Raw genomic sequence first — 24,330 nt, 5'->3', positions numbered from 1 at the left:
AACTATGAAAAACCTTTGGGAAGCTCATGGGGTAAATCACTTGGTTGCCACTCCTTACCATCATCAAACAAATGGCATGGTGGAGACGTTTAATGGAACTTTGGGGGCCATGATACGTAAATTCGTAAATGAGCACTCCAATGATTGGGACCTAGTATTGCAGCAGTTGCTCTTTGCCTACAGAGCTGTACCACATCCCAGTTTAGGGTTTTCCCCATTTGAACTTGTATATGGCCGTGAGGTTAAGGGGCCATTGCAGTTGGTGAAGCAGCAATGGGAGGGATTTACAGCTTCTCCAGGAACTAACATTCTGGACTTTGTAACCAACCTACAAAACACCCTCCGAACCTCTTTAGCCCTTGCTAGAGAAAACTTACAGGATGCTCAAAAAGAGCAAAAAGCCTGGTATGATAAACATGCCAGAGAGCGTTCCTTCAAAGTAGGAGACCAGGTCAAGGTCTTAAAGGCGCTCCAGGCTCATAAAATGGAAGCATCGTGGGAAGGGCCATTCGTGGTCCAGGAGCGCCTGGGAGCTGTTAATTATCTCATAGCATTCCCCACCTCCAACCGAAAGCCTAAGGTGTATCATATTAATTCTCTAAAGCCCTTTTATTCCAGAGAATTAAAGGTTTGTCAGTTTACAGCCCAGGGAGGAGACGACGCTGAGTGGCCTGAAGGTGTCTATTACGAAGGGAAATGTGCTGGTGGTGTGGAAGAGGTGAACCTCTCCATGACCCTTGGGCGTATGCAGCGACAGCAGATCCAGGAGCTGGGCACTAGCTACGCGCCAACGTTCTCAGCCACCCCAGGACTGACTGAACGGGCATACCACTCCATTGACACAGGTAATGCTCACCCAATTAGGGTCCACCCTTACCGGGTGTCTCCTCAAGCTAAAACTGCTATAGAACGGGAGATCCAGGATATGTTACAGATGGGTGTAATCCGCCCCTCTGAAAGTGCATGGGCATCTCCAGTGGTTCTAGTTCCCAAACCAGATGGGGAAATACGTTTTTGCGTGGACTACCGTAAGCTAAATGCTGTAACTCGCCCAGACAACTATCCAATGCCACGCACTGATGAACTATTAGAGAAACTGGGACGGGCCCAGTTCATCTCTACCTTGGACTTAACCAAGGGGTACTGGCAGGTACCGCTAGATGAATCTGCCAAGGAAAGGTCAGCCTTCATCACACATCTCGGGCTGTATGAATTTAATGTACTCCCTTTCGGGCTGCGAAATGCACCCGCCACTTTCCAAAGACTTGTAGATGGTCTCCTAGCGGGATTAGGATAATATGCAGTCACCTACCTTGACGATGTGGCCATATTTTCGGATTCCTGGGCAGACCACCTGGAACATCTACAAAAAGTCCTTGAGCGCATAAGGGAGGCAGGACTAACTGTTAAGGCTAAGAAGTGTCAAATAGGCCTAAACAGAGTGACTTACCTTGGACACCAGGTGGGTCAAGGAACTATCAGCCCCCTACAGGCCAAAGTGGATGCTATCCAAAAGTGGCCTGTCCCAAAGTCAAAGAAACAGGTTCAATCCTTCTTAGGCTTGGCCGGTTATTACAGACGATTTGTACCGCACTACAGCCAAATCGCTGCCCCACTGACAGACCTAACCAAAAAGAAACAGCCAAATGCTGTTCAGTGGACCGGAAAGTGTCAGAAGGCCTTTAACAAGCTTAAAGCGACACTCATGTCTGACCCTGTACTAAGGGCCCCAGACTTCAACAAACCGTTCCTAGTAACCACAGATGCATCCGAGCGTGGTGTGGGAGCAGTTTTAATGCAGAAAGGACCTGATCAAGAATTCCACCCTGTAGTGTTTCTCAGCAAAAAACTGTCTGAGAGGGAAGCAACTGGTCAGTCACTGAAAAAGAATGTTATGCCATTTTCTATGCTCTGGAAAAGCTACGCCCATATGTTTGGGGACGGCGTTTCCACCTGCAAACCGACCATGCTGCACTAAAGTGGCTTCACACCGTCAAAGAAACTAACAAAAAACTTCTTCGGTGGAGTTTAGCTCTCCAAGATTTTGATTTCAACATCCAACACATCTCAGGAGCTTCTAACAAAGTGGCTGATGCACTCTCCCATGAAAGTTTCCCAGAATCAACTGGTTAAAATCGTCCTTGAGATGTGGAAAATATTGTTAGTCTTTATGTACTTGGTAGTATATTTAGAGATGCATGTGTCTTATTAACTCTGTTTTCCTAGAGCTCCAGGAAGAAATCCCAGCCAGTGTTTCACCCTAGCTGAGATTTGGGGGGCGTGTCATAAATATAAAGGGAAGGGTAAACCCCTTTGAAATCCCTCCTGGCCAGGGGAAAGCTCCTCTCACCTGTAAAGGGTTAAGAAGCTAAAGGTAACCTCGCTGGCACCTGACCAAAATGACCAATGAGGAGACAAGATACTTTCAAAAGCTGGGAGGAGGGAGAGAAACAAAGGGTCTGTGTCTGTCTGTAGTTGTCTTGGCCGGGGACAGAACAGGAATGGAGTCTTAGAACTTTTAGTAAGTAATCTAGCTAGGTATGTGTTAGATTATGATTTCTTTAATTGGCTGAGAAAAGAATTGTGCTGAATAGAATAACTATTTCTGTCTGTGTATCTTCTTTGTAACTTAAGGTTTTGCCTAGAGGGGTTCTCTATGTTTTTGAATCTAATTACCCTGTAAGATATCTACCATCCTGATTTTACAGGGGGGATTTCTTTATTTCTATTTACTTCTATTTTTTATTAAAAGTCTTCTTGTAAAACACTGAATGCTTTTTCATTGTTCTCAGATCCAAGGGTTTGGGTCTGTGGTCACCTATGCAAATTGGTGAGGCTTTTGACCAAACCTTGTCCAGGAAGTGGGGTGCAAGGTTTTGGGAAGTATTTTGGGGGGAAGGACGCGTCCAAACAGCTCTTCCCCAGTAACCAGTATTAGTTTGGTGGTGGTAGCGGCCAGTCCAAGGATCACGGGTGTAATATTTTGTACCTTGGGGAAGTTTTGACCTAAGCTGGTAAAGATAAGCTTAGGAGGTTTTTCATGCAGGTCCCCACATCTGTACCCTAGAGTTCAGAGTGGGGGAGGAACCGTGACAAGCCAGAAGCCAAAATTGTGTTCAATAGCTAGAATAAGCTTCAGGGTGGATATCAGTGATGTAATGCTGCAAAGGTAAAATGGTGCTAGTTAAATTAGATATATACTACCTATGAAATAGCAAAAAATATCCCATGTTCAGCTATTCATAAGTAGTATTAGGAATGAAAACCATTCAGGCAAGCTGCATACACTGTCGGTCCTTCATCAGTTGAGACTGAGCCGATCACAACACGTCTTCCTATCTTCTCTCGCTCTGGCTATCCTTTGCCATGCTTGTCCATATCTCCTTGTTAGGAAATCATCCCACTTCTTTGGAGGCTAACTGCATGGCCATTTCTGTTCTCACGGATACCACTCGGATATAGCTGCGGTCCATCTGTTGTCACTAAGTCAGGCCACATTTCGCACCCACCACATTTTGCTGAGCCTGCTTTCAACAACAACGTCTCGCACTCCAGACTGCTGTCTAATTATTTCATTGGGGATGTGATCGCGGAGCGAAATGCCCAAAAATGTTCATTCCATCACCCTCTGTGTGACAGACAGTTGAAGTTCTTCAATCTTTGTCAGCGACCATGTTTCGCTGCCATATAACATCACTGGAAGCATGGTCGAGTTAAAAAAAGATTTGCACTAGTTGTTTTGCTGGTCTTTCCTTGGAGGATGTCCTTAATGTCATTAAATGTCCACCATCCAGCTTTTTTTCCTGTGCAACAGTTCGCCTTTCTAATTGTGGCGAATGTTGACTTCCTGGCCCAAATAAACGTATTTGTCAACCTCTTGAACCTGCTCTCCTCCAAGAGTTATTTGGGTTCTTGGCAGAACATCTGATCTCATGTATTTAGTTTTCGATTAGTTCATTTTTAATCTGACTTGACTACTTTTCGTGTTCAGTTCTTTAAGGATCTCTCAAGCTGGGCTGTATTTTTGACTATCAGCACAATATCATCTGCGAACCTGAGATGGTTTAGCTGCTTGCCATTGATATTCATCCCGCCTTTCAAGGCTGCTCGTCAAAAAACCAATTCAAGACAGGCTGTGAATAGTTTTGGTGAAATTGTATCTCCTTGTTTCACACCATTTTCGATGGGGATTTGGAGGAGAGTATCAAACAGCGATATGTCCATGCTGCAGCCAGAGTTCGCTTCCTTTAGTAATATATTTCGCGCTGATGCCCTGTTCTGAAAGAGCTTCAAGAATGGTGTTAGTCTCTATGCTGTTGAACACCTTCTCGTAGTCCATGAAGACAATGCACAAAGAGAACTTGTATTTCCTTGAATGCTCTAGTAGTTGGTTAGAGTGAAGATGTGGTCTATCATACTATAATTCCTTCGAAAGCCGGCCTGCTCTCTAGGTTGCTGTTCATCTAGATTTGGCAATAGTCAATTTGTTATTATTCTAGTGAACAACTTACAGATATGTGAAAGCAGGCAGATCAGGCGATAGTTCTTTAGATTATCTCAATCGCCTTTCTTATGCGCCAAGATGGTATTGGACTCTTTCCAACTCGACTGGATAGACTGATAGAGTGCTAATACTTCACTGACTTACTATGAAAAATATTTAGACATATTTCCCTTTGTCACCACCAATTCAGCATAGCACTTAATTTTGAATACTTGTGTCGCACACTTGTATTCAAAGGGATTACTCAGATGCTTAAAGTTAACCAAATGCATATGTGTTATGCATTTCTTTCCCAAACTTTTATTATTCCTAAGAACATTTCCACGCTCTTTGTTTCTTAAGAAATCTGTTATTGCTGTTTATTGAAGCCAGCAAGGTAAGAGGATGTTGAAATAAAGTATGATAGAATTGTCTGATGAAAGCTTTTTTCTGAGTAGATAGGAAGAATCAGACATCACCAAGACCCTATTCTTAATGGTCATCGTCTTTCAAGCATGTGGTTCTGAACAGGTTAATAGTTAAGAATTGTTACAAGTGCTTTGACTAGTCAATTAGATTTTCTCTCATTTTTAAATGTTCAACTGTAGAAGAGAGTGGCTTAAAAGTGGGAAAAGGTAAGAATTATTAAATAATTTAATACTTTTGTATGCACTTGCAGAGGGTAGCCAAAATATTGCAACTTAGATGAATTTAGAATGCTCTAAAAAAGAAAAGGGAGTACTTGTGGCACCTTAGAGACTAACAAATTTATTTAAGCATAAGCTTTCGTGAGCTACAGCTCACTTCATCGGATGCTCTAGTGTTTTGATTGATTCTCTCTTTTTTGTAGTTTTATACCGGATAATGCTAATAATAAATATCACACTTATTTATAGGCACCCTGAACAGTCTCCATAGAGATGTTTACACACCACCTTACATGAAATTAAATATTGTTGCATGTGAAATAATTCCACCCAAAGGAAGATTTGTTAGAACTGTTTAAAAAACATGTTTTTATTTAGTTCAGAAAACTATTTGCAAGCTAAAAGGAAGAGCACACATTGGTGTAAAATTAGATTCTGTACATGTTGTTCTTATACTTTTGGACACATGGATCAATAGTCTCTCCTCCAAACTACCTTTTAGAAATGTAAGAATTACAATATAACAAATCATTTTCTGACAAGCAAATCATTATTTCATTATCCTCCCAGGAATACACCTTTATTATTTGTTTTTCTTTCTTTCTTGACAAGGAAATAGTAATAACCCATGGATGAACATAGCCATTTTATCCCATCAAGAACATGTCTGGAATATTTTCCTGACAGGAAAAATCTTTTTATTATTATTATAATAATTATTATTATCTGCACAGAAAATAGTGCTATCATTTCCCTCACAGGGAAACAATTACTTTGATAGGAACTTTTCATTTGTACTGTCCTAAAAATAACTTCATTTTTACCTGGGTATAAAAATGGTTTAAATGAAAGTTGTTGTTTGTTTGTTTGTTTTTTTTAATTCCAGGTGCTGTTTCTTTGATTTACAGATGAAAATACAAAAGAAAATTAAGGGAATAAAAAAAATGCAAATAAAAGCTACAGTAGATAAAATCAAGTATAAACTATAAAGCGATTGATAATCATAAGAAACTGACCACTGGGCTTCCCACTGGGATATGTCTCAAAGAAAATTCCCCCACTTACCCAAATCTCACAAAGTGCCTGCATATGTATTTAAATACATTGGTTATTGCCAGATTTCTTACTTGATTAAGGAGGAAGGTTAGAACAGTGTTTAGGAGCACTAGCCTGGGATCTAAGAGACCAAGCGTCAGTTCCCTGCTCTGCCATAGATTTCCCATGTGACCTTTGAAAATCATATAGGACCAGATTTTTAAAGATGTAGATAGGCAACTAGTGGGATTCTCAGAAGCCACTGGATACCTAACTCCCATTGAAACAGAAGTTAGGTGCCTCAATGCTTTTGAAAATTTCCTGGACATCTATCTGCATCTTTAGGTGCCTAAATACTTTTCAAAAAATCTCATCCTTAGTCTGTGTCTCAGTTTCCCCATATGTAGAATGGGATTGGCATAAATATAAAGGGAAGGGTAACAACCTTCCTGTATACAGTACTATAAAATCCCACCTGGCCAAAGGCACAAAATCCTTTTACCTGTAAAGGGTTAAGAAGCTCAGGTAACCTGGCTGGCACCTGACCAAAAGAACCAATAAGGGGACAAGATACTTTCAAATCTAGGGTGCCGGGGGAGGGGGGGGCAAGGTTTTGGTCTGTCTTTTTCTGTGTGCTTGCCGGACACAGGTCAAGGAAGCAAGCAATCCAACTCCATTAGAATTAGTAAGTACTAGCAAGGGAATGTGTTAGCTTCTTTTTGTTTTGGCTTGTGTTTTTCTCTCTGTGCTGAGAGAAAGGTGTATTCTTGGTTTTCTTTTCCTAACTTTAAAGTTTGGCTCAGAGGGAAATCCTCCTTGTTTTTGAATCTGATTGCCCTGTAAGATTATCTTCCATTCTAATTTTATAGAGGTGCTTCTTTTACCTTTTTTCTTTATAAAAATTTCTGTTCCTTTTAGAATCTGACTGGGGTTCTTTTTAGTGTCCTAAAAAAACCCAAGGTTGGTCTGTGCTCATCTTGTTTATTCTCAAGCCTCCACAGGAAAGCGGGTATGGAGGCTTGGGGGGATATTAGGGGGAGTAGGAACTCCAAGTGGACCTTTCCCTGAGTTTGTCTAAATCACTTGGTGGTGGCAGCATTACCTAATCCAAGGTACAAGGGAGAATTTGTGCCTTGAGGAGGTTTTAACCTAAGCTGGTAGAAATAAGCTTAGGGGGTCTCTCATGCGGGTCCCCACATCTGTATCCTAGAGTTCAGAGTGGGGAGGGAACCCTGACAGGTATAATAGCACTACCCTATACCACATGGATGTTGTGAAGATAAATGCATTAAAGATTGTGAGGTATTGAGATACTGTGGTCATGGGTGCAATACAAGTATTATACATAGAATTCACTTGTATCCTAGAAAGATAGTGACAAATTGGAAGCAGTTCAGAAAATTGTGATGGATGTTGTCAGAGCCATCATTGGTGCAGCTGCTACCGTAGACAGGGCTCAGGAATTTTACTGTTGTGTCATGAAAATCTGCAGACCTCTGTCCACACTAGCTCTCATACTGTTGCTATCATGGTGCACTAGCTGGAACACAGGGAGTAATAATTTCCTAGTACACACAATGTCATAATGAACAAATGGCAATAAAAGCATGTACATCACAAATGTGTCTTTCCAGAGTAAGGAAAACAAGAGCAAGAATGCAGAATGGAGTGGAAATCTGGCAACCTCTCAGATCACTGAAAAAGAAAATTCTGACAACATGTGGAAATGATGTTTTCCAGATCACAGGGAGGAAAATATGAAGATGAAAAGTGCAGCTACATGGATTGGCGAAAGTGTAACAGATACTAAACCTCATTAAGGACTTAAGCCAGTCTAACCACTGGAGATCAGAATGAGACCTAATATGGTGGCATATTATCCCACATTTGCTTACTGTAGGATTGTTACATATTCCTTTAAAGCAGAAATCAGTGGCCACTGTCAGAGACAGGCTACTAGACCAGATTGACCTTTGAGTCTGAGTAAGCATGGCAATTCTTATGTTCCTATATTGAACATCCTTGAACATTACTGTATTGGATGCTAAAGTACTGAACTTATTCTGATACATATGAAGTATGTGTTACTCCAAAATAGAAAGTCAAGTTTTTGCTAGATGCAAAAATATAAGAAAAAGCACCAGGATTCACTGAGATTTTAAACAGTTTTAGACTGCAATTTCAAATAGGTCAAGGAAGCTAGATGCCAATTTCCTTGGCCTGAAGCTGGTGAAAAGATAGTTTTCCCACAGAAAATTTTAATTAAAAAATCATGTTTGTCAACATTTTCACTGGAGAGTTTCACCTGTTTGTCAAAAAAAAGCAATAAAACAAAAAACAAAACAAACAAAGGAACAAGATGTTTTGAAAATCCCAGCCTTAAAGCTGCCATTTAAAGATTGTGGTTATATGGACCATGATTAAATGCTAAGAGGTGGTATAGTTTTGATACAAGATTTACCTGGGTTAGAAAAAATGAATAGATAGAGCAGGTGTACAAAAACTCATGCAAAATGCAAAAAAACAGTGCATTTAGTGATGAAAGGCTACATTAATCTTGGCAAACACACATACCAAAACAAAGAGAGAGAGAGACATAGATAAAATCCACATTGAAAAGCAACTTTACATACCCAAAGTGTAGAAATTGTTCAGAAACTCTGGAGGAATATATACTAGTGCTCACGTTTGGCCAGCAAGAGGTCATGGCTCTGCATTATATAATAACTGTAATCACTTTCTCAAGGAATGAAAATCTGACCCCAAAAGACATGAATACTATTGATCAGCAGGTGACAAAACAATGTTTTTCATCAGAATGAGCTTTTTATTGACATGGTCAATGCTAATGATGCTCAAAAAACAAAAACCCCAAGTAGATCATGCACACAAGTGAAACATTTGCTAGTTTCTTATTAGGGTCACAGATACTCAGATTGTTAGATTTAAACTTGATACTAGAGCTCAAGCAAGCACTGTATCAGACAAAATATTATGTACATTCAAATCTCATATTCCATTCCACTCTAACAAATATCTATCTGTGTATAGTGAACAGTGTAAAGTATGAGGTCCATGAAAACTGCAAAAAAGATAGAGAGCATGATTAGGCTTGAATTTTATGTTGTGAGCACTCAGTTATGGGAAACACTTAAATATTGAACTTAAATTGCTACTATCTATAGCTACTAGACAACCTGATAATCATACAAAATATGGAAGTATCTTCAAGGCAGTTGGACAATGTCCAGGAAAATGTTCTTTTCTTCTTAAGCGAACAGTCACCCCCTTTTGTTAACACTCTAAGAAAGGTACCATTTTCATTCCATGATTACTTGCAGCAGGAATTAGTTTCTAGTGTAGTACAGAAACCAATCTTCAGATTGGTACTGAACCAATTAGTTGGTATATTAAAGACTCATACATGAACGTTCAAAATCTGACTGGATATCTGAAATATTAAACAGGCAATACAAAAATAATATTACCCTTTAATATTCTTTGTAATGAGTGGTTTAAATTCACCTCTGGTGGAACCCCATTAATTTTTTAATACACTACTCCACCAACCTGAACTGTTCCTTTGTAGAGGAATTACTTTTTTAAAAGTATGCTCCAATCAACTGAATCCTTATCATATGATTAAAATAAAACACTGAATACTATGACCCTGTTTGCTTTATTTAAATGGGTCACAGCAATGTTTACTTTGTGCACAACCTCCCACTTCATGGTCTTGTCCTTTTTCTCCCATCCCATCTGACCCCTACTGTTTCCAACTTTCTGGTTTACCTTTTTTCTCCCTCTTGCCAGTCTGTTTCTTTCTCATCCAGAAGAGTCCTTATGGTTCTTAAGAAGCACAAGAGTAGATTTTACCATGAAACTGACCTGCTTAGATACATTTCACTTTTCCATAGGTGTAACAGAATAGAAACAGTGAAATTTAAAGCTGGTCAGTTTCACTTTGAGGTCAGTGGTTGTGACACAAACAGAGCACAACATGGGCTCTGCTGGGACATCTTCCGATAGGGCAGCAGGAGTTGATGGGAGATAAGGGGAGGTATGGTGGGGAATAAGAGAAAAGTCCCTAATATGGAACTCTGCTGTATCAAGAGACACGGTTTGACATGCCTGCATGCCAGCCTTGGTGGCAGAGGCCCTTTCTGGACTTCAGAGATATTGTGGTGGTCCCCTGCTCTCAGCAGGCTAAGGATTATGAAGAATGGCACTCTAAAGCTTATAAGTATTTTTCAGCCTCCTTCTCTCAGTATTAGTTCTGAATAAAAGCAAGGGTAGACCTTTCCTTCCTTCTACTGCACTAGTGTACTGACCACTTCAGACATGTAGAACTTGCTATCCCCATAAGATACACCTTGTCTGAACCTCACCCTGAAGACCATCCAAAACCATGCTCTGAAGTGTCCCTAGCCTCTGTTTGCCAGAAGCTGGGAATGGATCACTTGAGGATTACCTGTTCTGTTCATTTCCTCTGAAGCGTCTGGCATTGGCCACTGTTGGAAGACAGGATACGGAACTAGATGGACCACTGGTCTGACCCAGTATGGCCGTTCTTATGTTCTTACCCACTTTGTATATTTGTAGACACTGATTCAGAGGTTAATGGCAGGAAAGGTTGTACCGAGGCAGACTAGTGCACAGTACAGTATGCCACTTCGGTAATATAAGATTGTCACCTTTTACTTATACACGTGGGCATGTGCGCACACACACACACAAAATACAAATCCCTTTATTGCTATCAATATTTTTTACAGTCTAAGTCCTTGATATTTGGTTTTTCAGTTACAGAATATAGTAAAGACAAGATACAGGTGGCTAATTACATCATAGGAGAAACAACTCGAAGGGAGAGAAAAAAATGAAACAAGGGAGCAGAGAATGCAAATGAGCTAGAATTTTTTATGTTTAGTGAATATTACTGGTCAAATAATATAATTATACATCTTTGAATAACTTAAAGAAATTTTGTGAAGAATAGTGCTGCAAGAATATGCTAAGAAGTGTGTTGAATAATGAATTAATTATGAACTCGTAGCCTCATGTGGCTAATTTCCAGCTTCCCTACCAGATACAATATCACTGATTTGAATATACTGCAGTTTATTATAGAAGTTTTCCTTTATCCTTCCTAGGTGGTAGCTGCCAGAAGCATATATTTGTATATGTGTGGATTATTTCTCTTTTCACATTCCAGACACCTATGGAGCTCCTTCCAATCAGACAGTACAAATGAAATGCTGGGCCTGTGGAGATTATTTACAAAGCTCAGTGGTCTCTCCACATGAAGACCCAAAGGAGGATCCAGTATGGAGAAGAAAAATCTATGATAAGAGTCTCATTGAACAATTTTCCAAAAGATTCCTTCAAGCTGAAATTTGCTCTCCCCTTCCTTCCGTCCCTCAAGAGGAAAAAAAACAGAGGTTTAAGTGAATCTCTGTTCTTTCAGAGACCCTGCACCTCTGTAGTGGCCTCTGACTAACTGCAGTCATGCCCTCAGGTCCCTTCCTTTAAGGGATTTCCCCTACTCACAAGGACTCCACAAGGAAATGTACACAACTTCCTGGTATTTATCCCTATGTCTACCATCCTAAGACATAGAAGGTATGAATTTCATAGGGTAAAGATAAAATCCTGCTTACTGACTTCAGTGACACTACTTGCTTGTGCCTTGGAAGGAGGAGTATGCTATTAGTTTGGGAGTTATTTCTTGATCAGTCTATCAGAAATATAGCTTAGGGCAAAAGTGAAAAAGATTAGAGTTTTTTGGCCTAGTGTATCTTTGTTTCTGTTACATACACAGACATATTAAAGCTCAGGAAAGGTCTGAAACAGGAATCTCAGAGGTAATGAAGGCTATGGTCTAGCATTCTTGTAGCTGACAGAGGAACAATGTATACCCAAACTCTCAAAAAGTCTTGTGTTGTATATAACAATTTGGAATGTATTGTCTAAAATATTGAAGACTGAAATACAAAATTAGAGCAGAACAAATTAGCAGCAACATTATTCAGTCAGTGGAAAGCTGTCTAGAAGAAGCCACCAGAGCCTCTGAGATCAGTCAATTTAAGGATTTGTCAATGATCCTGAATATCATAAGGCAACATGGGGTAAGAGATTGAACAAATTATGCCCTATCAAGTCTGTCAGCAGAAAATTAATTATGGATCATGATTGTGTTAGGTCATATGCTGCTTGATAGCATTGAGAGAAATTCCACAAACATGAGAATATTATTTATGGTTTCCCACTGGGGAAGGGGTCCACAGTGGAAACATCATGGAGATCAAATTGTAGGCCCCATATAACAATCAATTGACTGACAATCAGTCACAGGGTAGGTACACCCAGTCATGGAGTTTGGGGTCACATGTGGTCAAAAGAAAGGGCAGAGGCAGTACAGCAGCAGGTTAGGACCCATGCTGATGGCCCGTACTATAAAACGGTATTATGGCCTAGTGGCCAGAGTCAATAGCGCAGCCCTGCTGCTTAGGGCAGCATGGCCCAATAGCCAGAGTCAATAAAGTCTCACTACTCTGTCAGATTGTGTGACCTATTGGCCCCTTGGGGAAGTGGGTGTGTGGAACCCAGGTTGTGGGGAGACTCAGACCATCCCTGCTCCTCTGAGCCCCAGCCCAGGGCCTTGGCAGTGGCAGGGTTAGTCACCACCAAGACAACGTTGATCCTCCTGAAACACACTGACTAGTTCCCTGGTTCACCCACCAGAGCAAAGGAAGTCCCCATGGCTGGTTCCTACACTGTCTTCACCAGCAATGGTCCACAGTTCCTGCAGGTCTCTGGGGTCCTCTGGCGGTGAAGCTCCTGACAGCATGGCCTCCTCTCTGGGTTCATCAGGCAGCCTGGAATCCATCTAGGGCTGTGTGCTTTGGCTCTGGGCCTGTAGCAGCTCTCTGAAGAGAGACTGTAGTTTGCACCCTCTCCTTTCAGCAGCCTGCCCAGGCTGAGCTGGCTGCTTCCTTTTATATATTGCCTCCAGGCTGAGCATGCCCAGCAGAGGCAAAGGGGTGAGGCTTCCTCAGTGTTCAATGCACAGCTAACCCCTGTGGGGATAGGGCAGAGTAGGTACACCCCGGCACACCATCAAATGGTCAAAATGCATTTATGGCTAGTTTGGGAGGACTTCTGGCTTTTCAAAAGAAAATGTTTGTTATGTTTTCTAAGCTGAAAGATGTTTTTGCGCAAAAAATGTATTTGCTTTGGTTACACTACTCTGTCCCTTATTAATGGTTTAAGTTTTTAAGAGAACCGCTCAAAATTAAATTAAAAAATCCTCCAGTAGGGTCAACTGCTGGCTAAATCTTACCTTTATGGTCTCAAGAAAATCTCTATGAGGCTAATACATAAAATTATGCTCTTGATGAGCTTCTTAACTGTACAACCACATTTGATGCTGATCTCATGTGTGCTGCTGTTCACATTAATCTCTGGTATGTTGGACAAATGAGAAATCTAGCCTGAAGTAATGATACTGTACTGTGCCTGGACATGGGCCACAGCCCAATAACACTGGCAATAGAGGCTAACTGCAGATTTGGACATGAAAATGAACAATGAGCTGGTTTGAATGAGGCTAAGGAAGTCCTTGATCCTGCAAACATTTACAAATGTACTTATCTTTAAACATACGCTTAGTCCTACTAACTTTGATGGGACTATTTTGTCAGTGTTGCTTAACTAAAATCCTACACGATTCACTATAGGATAATGCCATGGTCAAGCTAGATCAAGGGCCCATTCCTACTGAACTTGACAAATATGAATAGTCCCACTGTAGTCAATTGAACTGCTTATATCCATACAATTAAGCATGTGCATAAGTGCTTTGCAGGATTGGAACCCAAATCATGTACGATGGAAGGTTGAGTGACTGCTTCTCTAGACAAAGGCCCTCACAGAATGGCTTCTGTTACTTGCGGCCAGATGGAACAGGGGATAGACTGCAGAATCGCAACATCACCAGGAAAAGGCAAGTCTACGTGATTGGGGACTCATTACTGAGAAGAATAGACAGACCTGTAGCAAGAGCTGATCCAGAGAACAGAAGGGTGTGCTGTCTGCCAGGTGCTAAGATATGGGATGTGGACCTGAGGCTGAAGGGGATCCTAATGGGAACGGGAAAGAATCCACTGATTATCCTTCATGTGGGAAAAAATGATATTGTTAGATTCTCACTGGAATATATCAAGGGAGACTATGCCAGGCTGGGGAAGACGCTTAAGGAAATCAAGGCTCAGGTGATCTTCAGTGGGATTCTGCCTGTTCCTAGAGAAGGGCAACAAAGGTGTGACAAGATTATGATGCTCAACAGATGGATCAGGCACTGGTGCTATAAGGAGGGCTTTGGGATGTATGGCCACTGGGAAGCATTCATGGACAGAGGACTGTTCTCTTGGGATGGACTTCACCTGAGTAAGGAGGGAAATAGACTTCTAGGAGGGACGATGGCACAACTGATCAAGAGAGCTTTAAATTAGGAATTTGGGGGAGATGGTTGGGAGAAGTCCAGGTAATCTCCACACCAGATTTTCTCTTTGAGAGGGAAGAAAATGAAGTAAGAAAGGATACAGCCGTGAGTAGGAGAATGGACATACGGCAGAAGGGCAGTGTACATACCAATCTAATAGGTAATATTGGTGGTAGAATGTCTGTGCCCAATCGGGTAAAGAATGTGAGCAAAGCCAAACGGCAAAAATTAAGATGTTTGTACACTAATGCGAGGAGCCTAGGTAACAAAATGGAGGAACTAGAGCTACTGGTGCAGGAAGTGAAACCAGATATTATAGGGATAACAGAAACATGGTGTAATAGTAATCATGCCTGGAGTACGGATACTGAAGGGTATGTGCTGTTTAGGAAAGACAGAAATAAAGGCAAAGGTGGTAGAGTAGCATTGTATATCAATGATGAGGTGGATTGCAAAGAAATAAGAAGCGATGGAATGGATAAGACAGAGTCTGTCTGGGCAAAAAATCACATTGGGGAAGAAAGCTACTCGAGCCTCCCCTGGGATAGTGCTTCGGGTGTGCTGTAGACCGCTGGGATCTGATTTGGATATGGATAGAGACCTCTTTAATGTTTTTAAAGAAGTAAATACTCATGGGAATTGTGTGATCATGGAAGACTTTAACTTCCCAGGTATAGACTGGAGGACAAGTGCTAGTAATAATAATAGGGCTCAGATTTTCCTAGATGCGATAGCTGATGGATTCCTTCACCAAGTAGTTGCTGAACCAACAAGAGGGGATGGCATTTTAGATTTGGTTTTGGTGAGCAGTGAGGACCTCATAGAATAAATGACTGTAGGGGACAACCTTGGTTCGAGCAATCATGAGCTAATTCAGTTCAAACTAAATGAAAGGATAAACAAAAATAGATCTGTGACTAGGGTTTTTTATTTCAAAAATGCAAACTTTAAAAAAAATTAAGGAAATTAGTTAGGGAAGTGGATTGGACTGAAAAACTTGTGGATCTAAAGGTGGAGGAGGCCTGGAATTACTTCAAGTCAAAGTTGCAGAAACTATCAGAAGCCTGCATCCCAAGAAAGGGGAAAAAAATCATAGGCAGGAGTTCTAGACCAAACTGGATGAGCAAGCATCTCATAGAGGTGATTAAGAAAAAGCAGAAAGCCTACAAGGAGTGGAAGATGGGAGGGATGAGCAAGGAAAGCTACCTTACTGAGGTGAGAACATGTAGGGATGAAGTGAGAAAAGCCAAAATCCATGTAGAGTTGGACCTTGCAAAAGGAATTAAAAGCAATAGTAAAAGGTTCTATAGCCATATAAATAAGAAGAAAACAAAGAAAGAAGAAGTGGGACCGCTAAACACTGAGGATGGAGTGGAGGTTAAGGATAATGGGCATGACCCAATATCTAAACAAATACTTTGCCTCAGTCTTTAATGAGGCTAATGAGGAGATTAGGGATAATGGTAGGACGATAAATGGGAATGAGGATATGGAGGTAGATATTACTGCATCCGAGGTAGAAGTCAAACTCAAACAGCATAATGGGACTAAATTAGGGGGCCCGGATAATCTTCATCCAAGAATATTAAAGGAACTGGCACATGAAATTTCAAGCCCGTTAGCAAGGATTTTTAATGAATCTGTAAACTGAGGGGTTGTACTGTATGACTGGAGAATTGCTAACATAGTTCCTTTTTTTAAGAAAGGGGAAAAAAGTGATCCGGGTAATTCCAGGCCTGTTAGTTTGACATCTGTAGTATGCAAGGTCTTGGAAAAAATTTTGAAGGAGAAAGTAGTTAAGGACATTGAGGTCAATGGTAAAATGGGACAAAATACAACACAGTTTTACAAAAGATAGATTGTGTCAAACCAACCTGATCTCCTTCTTTGAGACAGTAACAGATTTTTTAGACAAAGGAAATGCAGTGGATCTAATTTACCTCGATTTCAGTAAGGCATCAGATGCAGTTCCACATGGAGAATTATTAGCTAAATTAGAAAAAATGGGGATCAATATGAAAATTGAAAGGTGGATAAGGAATTGGTTAAAGGGGAGACTACAGCGGGTCACAGTGAAAGGCGAACTGTCAGGCTGGAAGGAGGTTACTGGTGGAGTTCCTCAAGGATCAGTTTGGGGACCAATCTTATTTAATCTTTTTATTACTGACCTTGGCACAAAAAGCGGGAATGTGTTAATAAAGTTTGCAGATGACACAAAGCTGGGAGGTATTGCCAATAGAGAGAAGGACCGGGATATCATACAGGAAGATCTGGATGATCTTGGCAACTGGAGTAATAGGATGAAATTTAATTTTGAGAAGTGCAAGGTCATGCATTTAGGGATTAATAACAAAAATTTCTGTTATAAACTGGGGACGCATCACTTGGAAGTAACAGAGGAGGAGAAGGGCCACAGAGTATTTGTTGATCACAGGATGACTATGAGCTGCCAATGTGATGTGGCTGTGAAAAAAGCTAATGCAGTCTTGGGATGCATCAGGCGAGGTATTTCCAATAGAGATAAGGAGGTGTTAGTACCGTTATACACTGCACTGGTGAGACCTCATCTGGAATATTGTGTGCAGTTCTGGTCTCCCATGTTTAAGAAGGATGAATTCAAACTGGAACTGGTACAGAGAAGGGCTACTAGGATGAACCGAGGAATGGAAAACCTGTCTTATGAAAGGAAACTCAAAGAGCTTGGCTTCTTTAGCCTAACCAAAAGACTGCTGAGAGGAGATATGATTGCTATCTATAAATATATCAGAAGGATAAATACCAGAGAGGGAGAGGAATTATTTAAGTTCAGTACTAATGTGGACACAAGAACAAATGGATATAAACTGGCCATCAGGAAGTTTGGACTTGAGATTAGACGAAGGTTTCTAACCATCAGAGGAGTGAAGTTCTGGAACAGCCTTCCAAGGGAAGCAGTGGGGGCAAAAGACATATCTGGCTTCAAGACTGAGCTTGATAAGTTTATGGAGGAGATGATATGGTGGGATAGCCTAATTTTGGCAATTAATTGGTCTTCAACTATTAGTGGTAGATATGCCTAATGGCCTGTGATGGGATGTTAGATGGGGTGGGATCTGAGTTACTACAGAGAATTCTTTCCTGGGTGTCTGGCTGGTGAGTCTTGCCCACATCCTCAGGGTTTAGCTGACCACCATATTTGGGATCGGGAATGAATTTTCCTCCAGGACAGATTGGCAGAGGCCATGGGGTTTTTTCGCCTTCCTCTGCAGCGTGGGACACGGGTCACTTGCTGGAGAATTCTCTGCACCTTGAAGTCTTTAAACCACAATTTGAGGACTTCAATAGCTCAGACATAAGTTAGGGGTTTGTTACGGGAGTTGGTGGGTGAGATTGTGTGGCTTGAGTTTTGCAGGAGGTCAGACTAGATGACCATAATGGTCCCTTCTGACCTTAAAATCTATGATTCTATGATTTCAGTACACTCACTTGACTTGGGCCACTAATATTTTCCCAGGAAACAGCTAGAAAATAGATATTGCTCAAACAAAACAAAACAAAAACCCCTTTCCCCTCATTTTGGCATATTTGCAAAACTGAGCAGAATTTTTCTAAAATACCTGCAAAGTAAACCTGACTCATTTTGTACCGTTCTGAACTAGAAACAAGGCTTCTCAAAGTACCCAATGTGCTTGTGTTGTAAGATTTATTAGCATCTATTAAATATTTTCTTGATAACTCGGAGAGGAGAAAAAGGAAAGCAATTAGAAGTTAAAACATTTTTCTGAACTTGATGTAGCTTTTCTCTTTAATGAATTACTTACTAACCTACCTTAAACTGCAAAGCTGTTGTGTGCTTGTTGGCTATAGGAGCAGGGTCTCCTACAAACCACCAACATTGAGGTAAAAAGATGTGTCCTTTTTCCCAGTTTCCACCTTCTCAGTTTTAGGTTTAGTCACAACTGTTACACAGATAATTATGAAAAGAGAGGAAATGGAAAGAAAGAGAATATCTAATTCTACAAAAAGGGCTAAGCTGAGGGGACTAACATCACTTTTTGCCCTTCGTTATCAGTAATGCTGGTTGGATATTTTCTGTTGAAATGATTTTCGGAAGGAAAACAAACTTGCTGCATAATCAAAATTTTCCACAGGAAAACTGAATTTCTTCATCAGAATATTGTCTTATGGAAGTTGTAGTTCAGCTTCTTGTTATCTTCTAGGGGCCTCTCTCACTGGAAAACTACATCTCCCATTATGCCATTTGGCTTTCCCTCTGACCAAGCTGTGTGGTGCATCATGGGATATATAGTCTGGCTCATTGGGGAATCATGCTCCTTAACTACAATCCTAGGAGGCAATGCAGCACAATGGGAAAATGCAATTTAATGTTGATCTGATCTTAATATGGCTAAATGCATACATATACATCTACAAACAAAGAATGTAGATAGTACTTACATGATGGGGGACTCTATCCTGGTAAGCAGTGACTATGGAAAAAGTTGGAGGGTTGTGATGAATAATCAGGTGAACATCAGCTCCCATTGCAGTGCTGTAGCCAAAAGAGCTACTGTAATCCTGGGATCATAAACAGAGGACTCTCAAGTAGGAATAGAGAGGTTATTTTTCCTCTGCTTTTGGCACTGGTGCAACTGCTGCTGGAATACTGTATTCAGTTCTGGTGCCCACAGTTCAAGAAGGATATTGATAAATTGGAGAGGGTTCTAAGAGGAGCCACAAGAATGTGTAAGAGATTAGAAAGCATTCCTTATAATGACAGACTCAAGCAGCTCAATCTATTTAGCTTAATGAAGAGCAGGTTAAAGGGTGACTTGATTTCAGTCTGTGAGTATCTCCAACTATTTAATAATGGGCTCTTCAGTCCAGCAAACAAGGTATAACAGGATCCAGTGATTTGAAGTTGAAGCTAGATAAATTCAAACTGGATAAATTTTTAACAGGTGTAAATTGTTAACAGTGAGAGTAATTAACCATTGGAAAAACTTAAAAGGGTTGTGGTTGTTTCTCCATCACTGACCATTTAAAAATGAATATTGGATGTTTTTCTAAAAAAAAAATGAGGTAGGAATTATTTTGGGGAAGTTCAATGGCCTGTATTACACAGGATAGCATCAGACTAAATGGTCACAGTGGTCCCTTTTGGTCTCGGAATCTGTTAAAATAAATAGTTTGAGGCTAACTGAGCAAACTAAAATGAAACATTTAGATTTAGGGAATATAGGGAAAAAAATTATCAAAATTGTTGAAACATTTCTGAATTTAAATTTTTCAGAATTTCCATTACATACAAAAAAATGAAATTTCATCTTTTCAGCCAAATTTGGGATGAAAACTAATGTTGAAATATCATCATATGCTCTGGTAGGAAATTCTGAATTTTGCTTAGCTTTAATGATCAGTTCTATTATTTTCAAAGTGGCCCAAGGCCAGTTTTCAAACCAGATACAGGCTGCAAGTTTTTTTGTCTTGATACCTCCCATGCAAACTACAGGTTGCAACATGTGAGGATTTACTTGATTAGAGTGACCCAACATGTAGATTTCATTATAGGAGAACCTTCTTCCCAGGATTTACAAGTTTACTATCAGGATGACTATGTGAAAGACATGGGGCTGCTCTGTATTAATTTATGAATGCATATTAATATATTACTACATCTTGGGAAATATTTACTATATACTATACTGGAATGCTTACTGTATGCATTGGAGGTTTAGTTTAATAGCCAAGCTGTTAGGAAACAAGCAGGAAGGCAACACAACAAATCCATATAAAACACCTCCTAGTAAACAGGTAAGGAAGTTAAGAAGTAACACCTGAGCTATCAGTTGTGAACATGCTACTTTCATGCTCCAGACAAAGTTACACAGCTGTCTTGACAAGGCTGGAAACAATCAGATTAAAAGACTGAACCAGTTAAAAAGTGACGTTTTAAAACCAGTTAAAAAGCCAGCATGGATTCACCAAGGGAAGGTCATGCCTGACTAATCTAATCGCCTTTTATGATGAGATTACTTGTTCTGTGGATGAAGGGAAAGCAGTGGATGTATTGTTTCTTGACTTTAGCAAAGCTTTTGACACGGTCTCCCATAGTATTCTTGTCAGCAAGTTAAGGAAGTATGGGCTGGATGAATGCACTATAAGGTGGGTAGAAAGCTGGCTAGATTGTCGGGCTCAACGGGTAGCGATCAATGGCTCCATGTCTAGTTGGCAGCCGGTATCAAGTGGAGTGCCCCAAGGGTCGGTCCTGGGGCCGGTTTTATTCAATATCTTCATAAATGATCTGGAGGATGGTGTGGATTGCACTCTCAGCAAATTTGAGGATGATACTAAACTGGGAGGAGTGGTAGATACGCTGGAGGGGAGGGATAGGATACAGAAGGACCTAGACCAATTGGAAGATTGGGCCAAAAGGAATCTGATGAGGTTCAATGAGGATAAGTGCAGGGTCCTGCACTTAGGACGGAAGAACCCAATGCACAGCTACAGACTAGGGACCGAATGGCTAGGCAGCAGTTCTGCGGAAAAGGACCTAGGGGTGACAGTGGACGAGAAGCTGGATATGAGTCAGCAGTGTGCCCTTGTTGCCAAGAAGGCCAATGGCATTTTGGGATGTATAAGTAGGGGCATAGCGAGCAGATCGAGGGACGTGATCGTTCCCCTCTATTCGACATTGGTGAGGCCTCATCTGGAGTACTCTGTCCAGTTTTGGACCCCACACTTCAAGAAGGATGTGGATAAATTGGAGAGAGTCCAGCGAAGGGCAACAAAAATGATTAGGGGACTGGAACACATGAGTTATGAGGAGAGGCTGAGGGAGCTGGGATTGTTTAGCCTGCAGAAGAGAAGAATGAGGGGGGATTTGATAGCTGCTTTCAACTACCTGAAAGGGGGTTCCAAAGAGGATGGCTCTAGACTGTTCTCAATGGTAGCAGATGACAGAACGAGGAGTAATGGTCTCAAGTTGCAGTGGGGGAGGTTTAGATTGGATATTAGGAAAAACTTTTTCACTAAGAGGGTGGTGAAACACTGGAATGCGTTACCTAGGGAGGTGGTAGAATCTCCTTCCTTAGAGGTTTTTAAGGTCAGGCTTGACAAAGCCCTGGCTGGGATGATTTAACTGGGAATTGGTCCTGCTCTGAGCAGGGGGTTGGACTACATGACCTTCTGGGGTCCCTTCCAACCCTGATATTCTATGATTCTATGATTCGGAAGCGGGGAGCAATGATCTGGGAGGATAATCTGCTGAGGAACAGACTGACGCAGAGAGATGCCTACTTGGAGCCCTGAAGAAGTAAAATCTTTCCTAAGTTTCCAGGGGGTGGTAACTCTTAAGTAAGATTGATATGCTGAAGAGAGAGGACCAGCTTGTATTGTCATCCTAGTCACCAAGTCATTGGTTGCATTAGTATAGGACAGTAATGTTATTCAAGTTCAACATTTGTAATTGAGGTTATCAATGCTTCCTTTTTGACCTAACAGCCAATATTTACAATACTTAATGAAAGCCACAGTCTTTAGATATGCAGTTATTTTCAAATTACTTCAAAGGTGCCCTTTTAACCTTTCTGTATACCCCTTTGTCAGAGTGATGGCCATTCATTCACATATAGTTCCATCCCCTGAGGATCCTTTGCTGTATTTGCCTTGAGCAAAGAGCTGTAAAACATTTCAACAAGAAGGAATCATCAGTATTTTAGAGAAGTACAAACATTCAACCACAACCTTGGGTACGTCTAAATTGTAGTAAGGAGGGGTGACTGCGACATGAACAGGTATACCCAAGCAAGCTTTGATTAAACTAGCTTGCTAAAAATAGCAGAGAAGGTGGGTGGTGTGGGTGGTGCCTGGGTCAGCAGCCTGAGTACATACCCAGGGTCCTGGGTGAGCTTATACTCAGTCAACTAGCCCATGATGCTGCAGCTTCACTGCTATTTTTAGTGACCTAGCTGGATCACAGGTAACTTGGGTATTCCTCCGTGTACTGCAATCACACCTACTGATTGCAGTTTAGGCATATCTATAGAAGCCACATAGGCCGGAGATGATGACAACAACAATAATATATAAACAATAGTTTTGGCAGCCCAGCCCTTCTGAATTTTGATCCCCCCTCCATCAATGGATGAATTCCATACTTTACATTTAAATAATTTTGCAAATGTTAGTTGAGCCTCTCAACACCTGTGTGAAACAAAGGTATGTAGATTAGGCCTAGGATAGGACAGTTGGCTTTTAAACCTAGTTCTGAAACTGGTTTCTTGTGACCATTGGGCAAGTTTCTGAGCCTCAATGAGGAGAATGATATTTACCTGCTTCAAAGAGATGTGATCATTTAACACAATAACGTTTGTGAAGTGCTGCTCAGTTGAAAAATATTGTTAAGATCACCTCTTGACAGAACCTGGGAATCTCTGACTCCCATCCTGCACTCACTCCTCTAAACCACGTGGTGTCAGAGGGATCCTTTCCCTTATCATCTGAGGCTGAAGCTTGCCATGCTTTGTCTCACCCTAGAAGTCTTTTTTTGTTTTGAAAGCTTAAGTGATCTTCAACCACTTCTGAGTTGCATTTTTCACCTTCTTTCTAACTGCTTGTTTTTCTATTCATGCAAATTGCTGAAAAATGGATTAACTTTAAATGTACAACCGTGGCATACAGAAGAGTGCTGAAGTGTGGTTTTGTCTCGTAAAGTACTGCGGTTTTCCCCAGGCACAGTAAATTCCCTCAAATTTAAAGCTGTGCACTAACAAAGTGCATACATTTCCAGCTATGTTTGGTGCACAGTACATGGGCAAACCCAATTAAGGTCTTGTCCACAAGGTAGGGTATTGCGCTTTATGGGGTGTGTGATTTCTAAGCGCACAAATGTGTTGCATATTAATTGGTCTGTGTGGACCCTGCAGGTGTGCTTTAATGTGGTGCTGTTTGAAACCTAAAGGGCAGTAGGGGATCTTTAGTTTGCACCATCAGGGTTTTCACAAACAAATGAATGTGCAACACATTAGTTCACTTTAGAAATCACACTCCTGTAGACTGCATTACCACACCGTGTAGAAAGACCCTTTCTGTGCAGTTTCTGCTGATGGTTAAGAAGTACCAGATGGATAAGTGATGTGTGTCCCAAACCTCACTACCCAGCAGATTTCTTTGGTCTTGCCTTCTCTAACAAGAATATATTTTAAAATAACCCAAACTTTAAATCCTAACAAAACAAAACAAGACACTCCACGGCACACGTCTTGCTCTGGGGAGAGGATGAGAGAACAAACAACAAATGACATTGTCATAAATATAAAGGGAAGGGTAAACCCCTTTGAAATCCCTCCTGGCCAGGGGAAAGCTCCTCTCACCTGTAAAGGGTTAAGAAGCTAAAGGTAACCTCGCTGGCACCTGACCAAAATGACCAATGAGGAGACAAGATACTTTCAAAAGCTGGGAGGAGGGAGAGAAACAAAGGGTCTGTGTCTGTCTGTTGCTGGGTTTTGGCCGGGGTTAGACTAGGAATGGAGTCTTAGAACTTTTAGTAAGTAATCTAGCTAGATATGTGTTAGATTATGATTTCTTTAAATGGCTGAGAAAAGAATTGTGCTGAATAGAATAACTATTTCTGTCTGTGTAACTTTTTGTAACTTAAGGGTTTGCCTAGAGGGGTTCTCTAT

The sequence above is a fragment of the Lepidochelys kempii genome, chromosome 4 (assembly GCF_965140265.1).
Source record: "Lepidochelys kempii isolate rLepKem1 chromosome 4, rLepKem1.hap2, whole genome shotgun sequence".
Taxonomy (NCBI): domain Eukaryota; kingdom Metazoa; phylum Chordata; order Testudines; family Cheloniidae; genus Lepidochelys; species Lepidochelys kempii.
Note: the sequence above shows the minus strand (reverse complement) of the source record.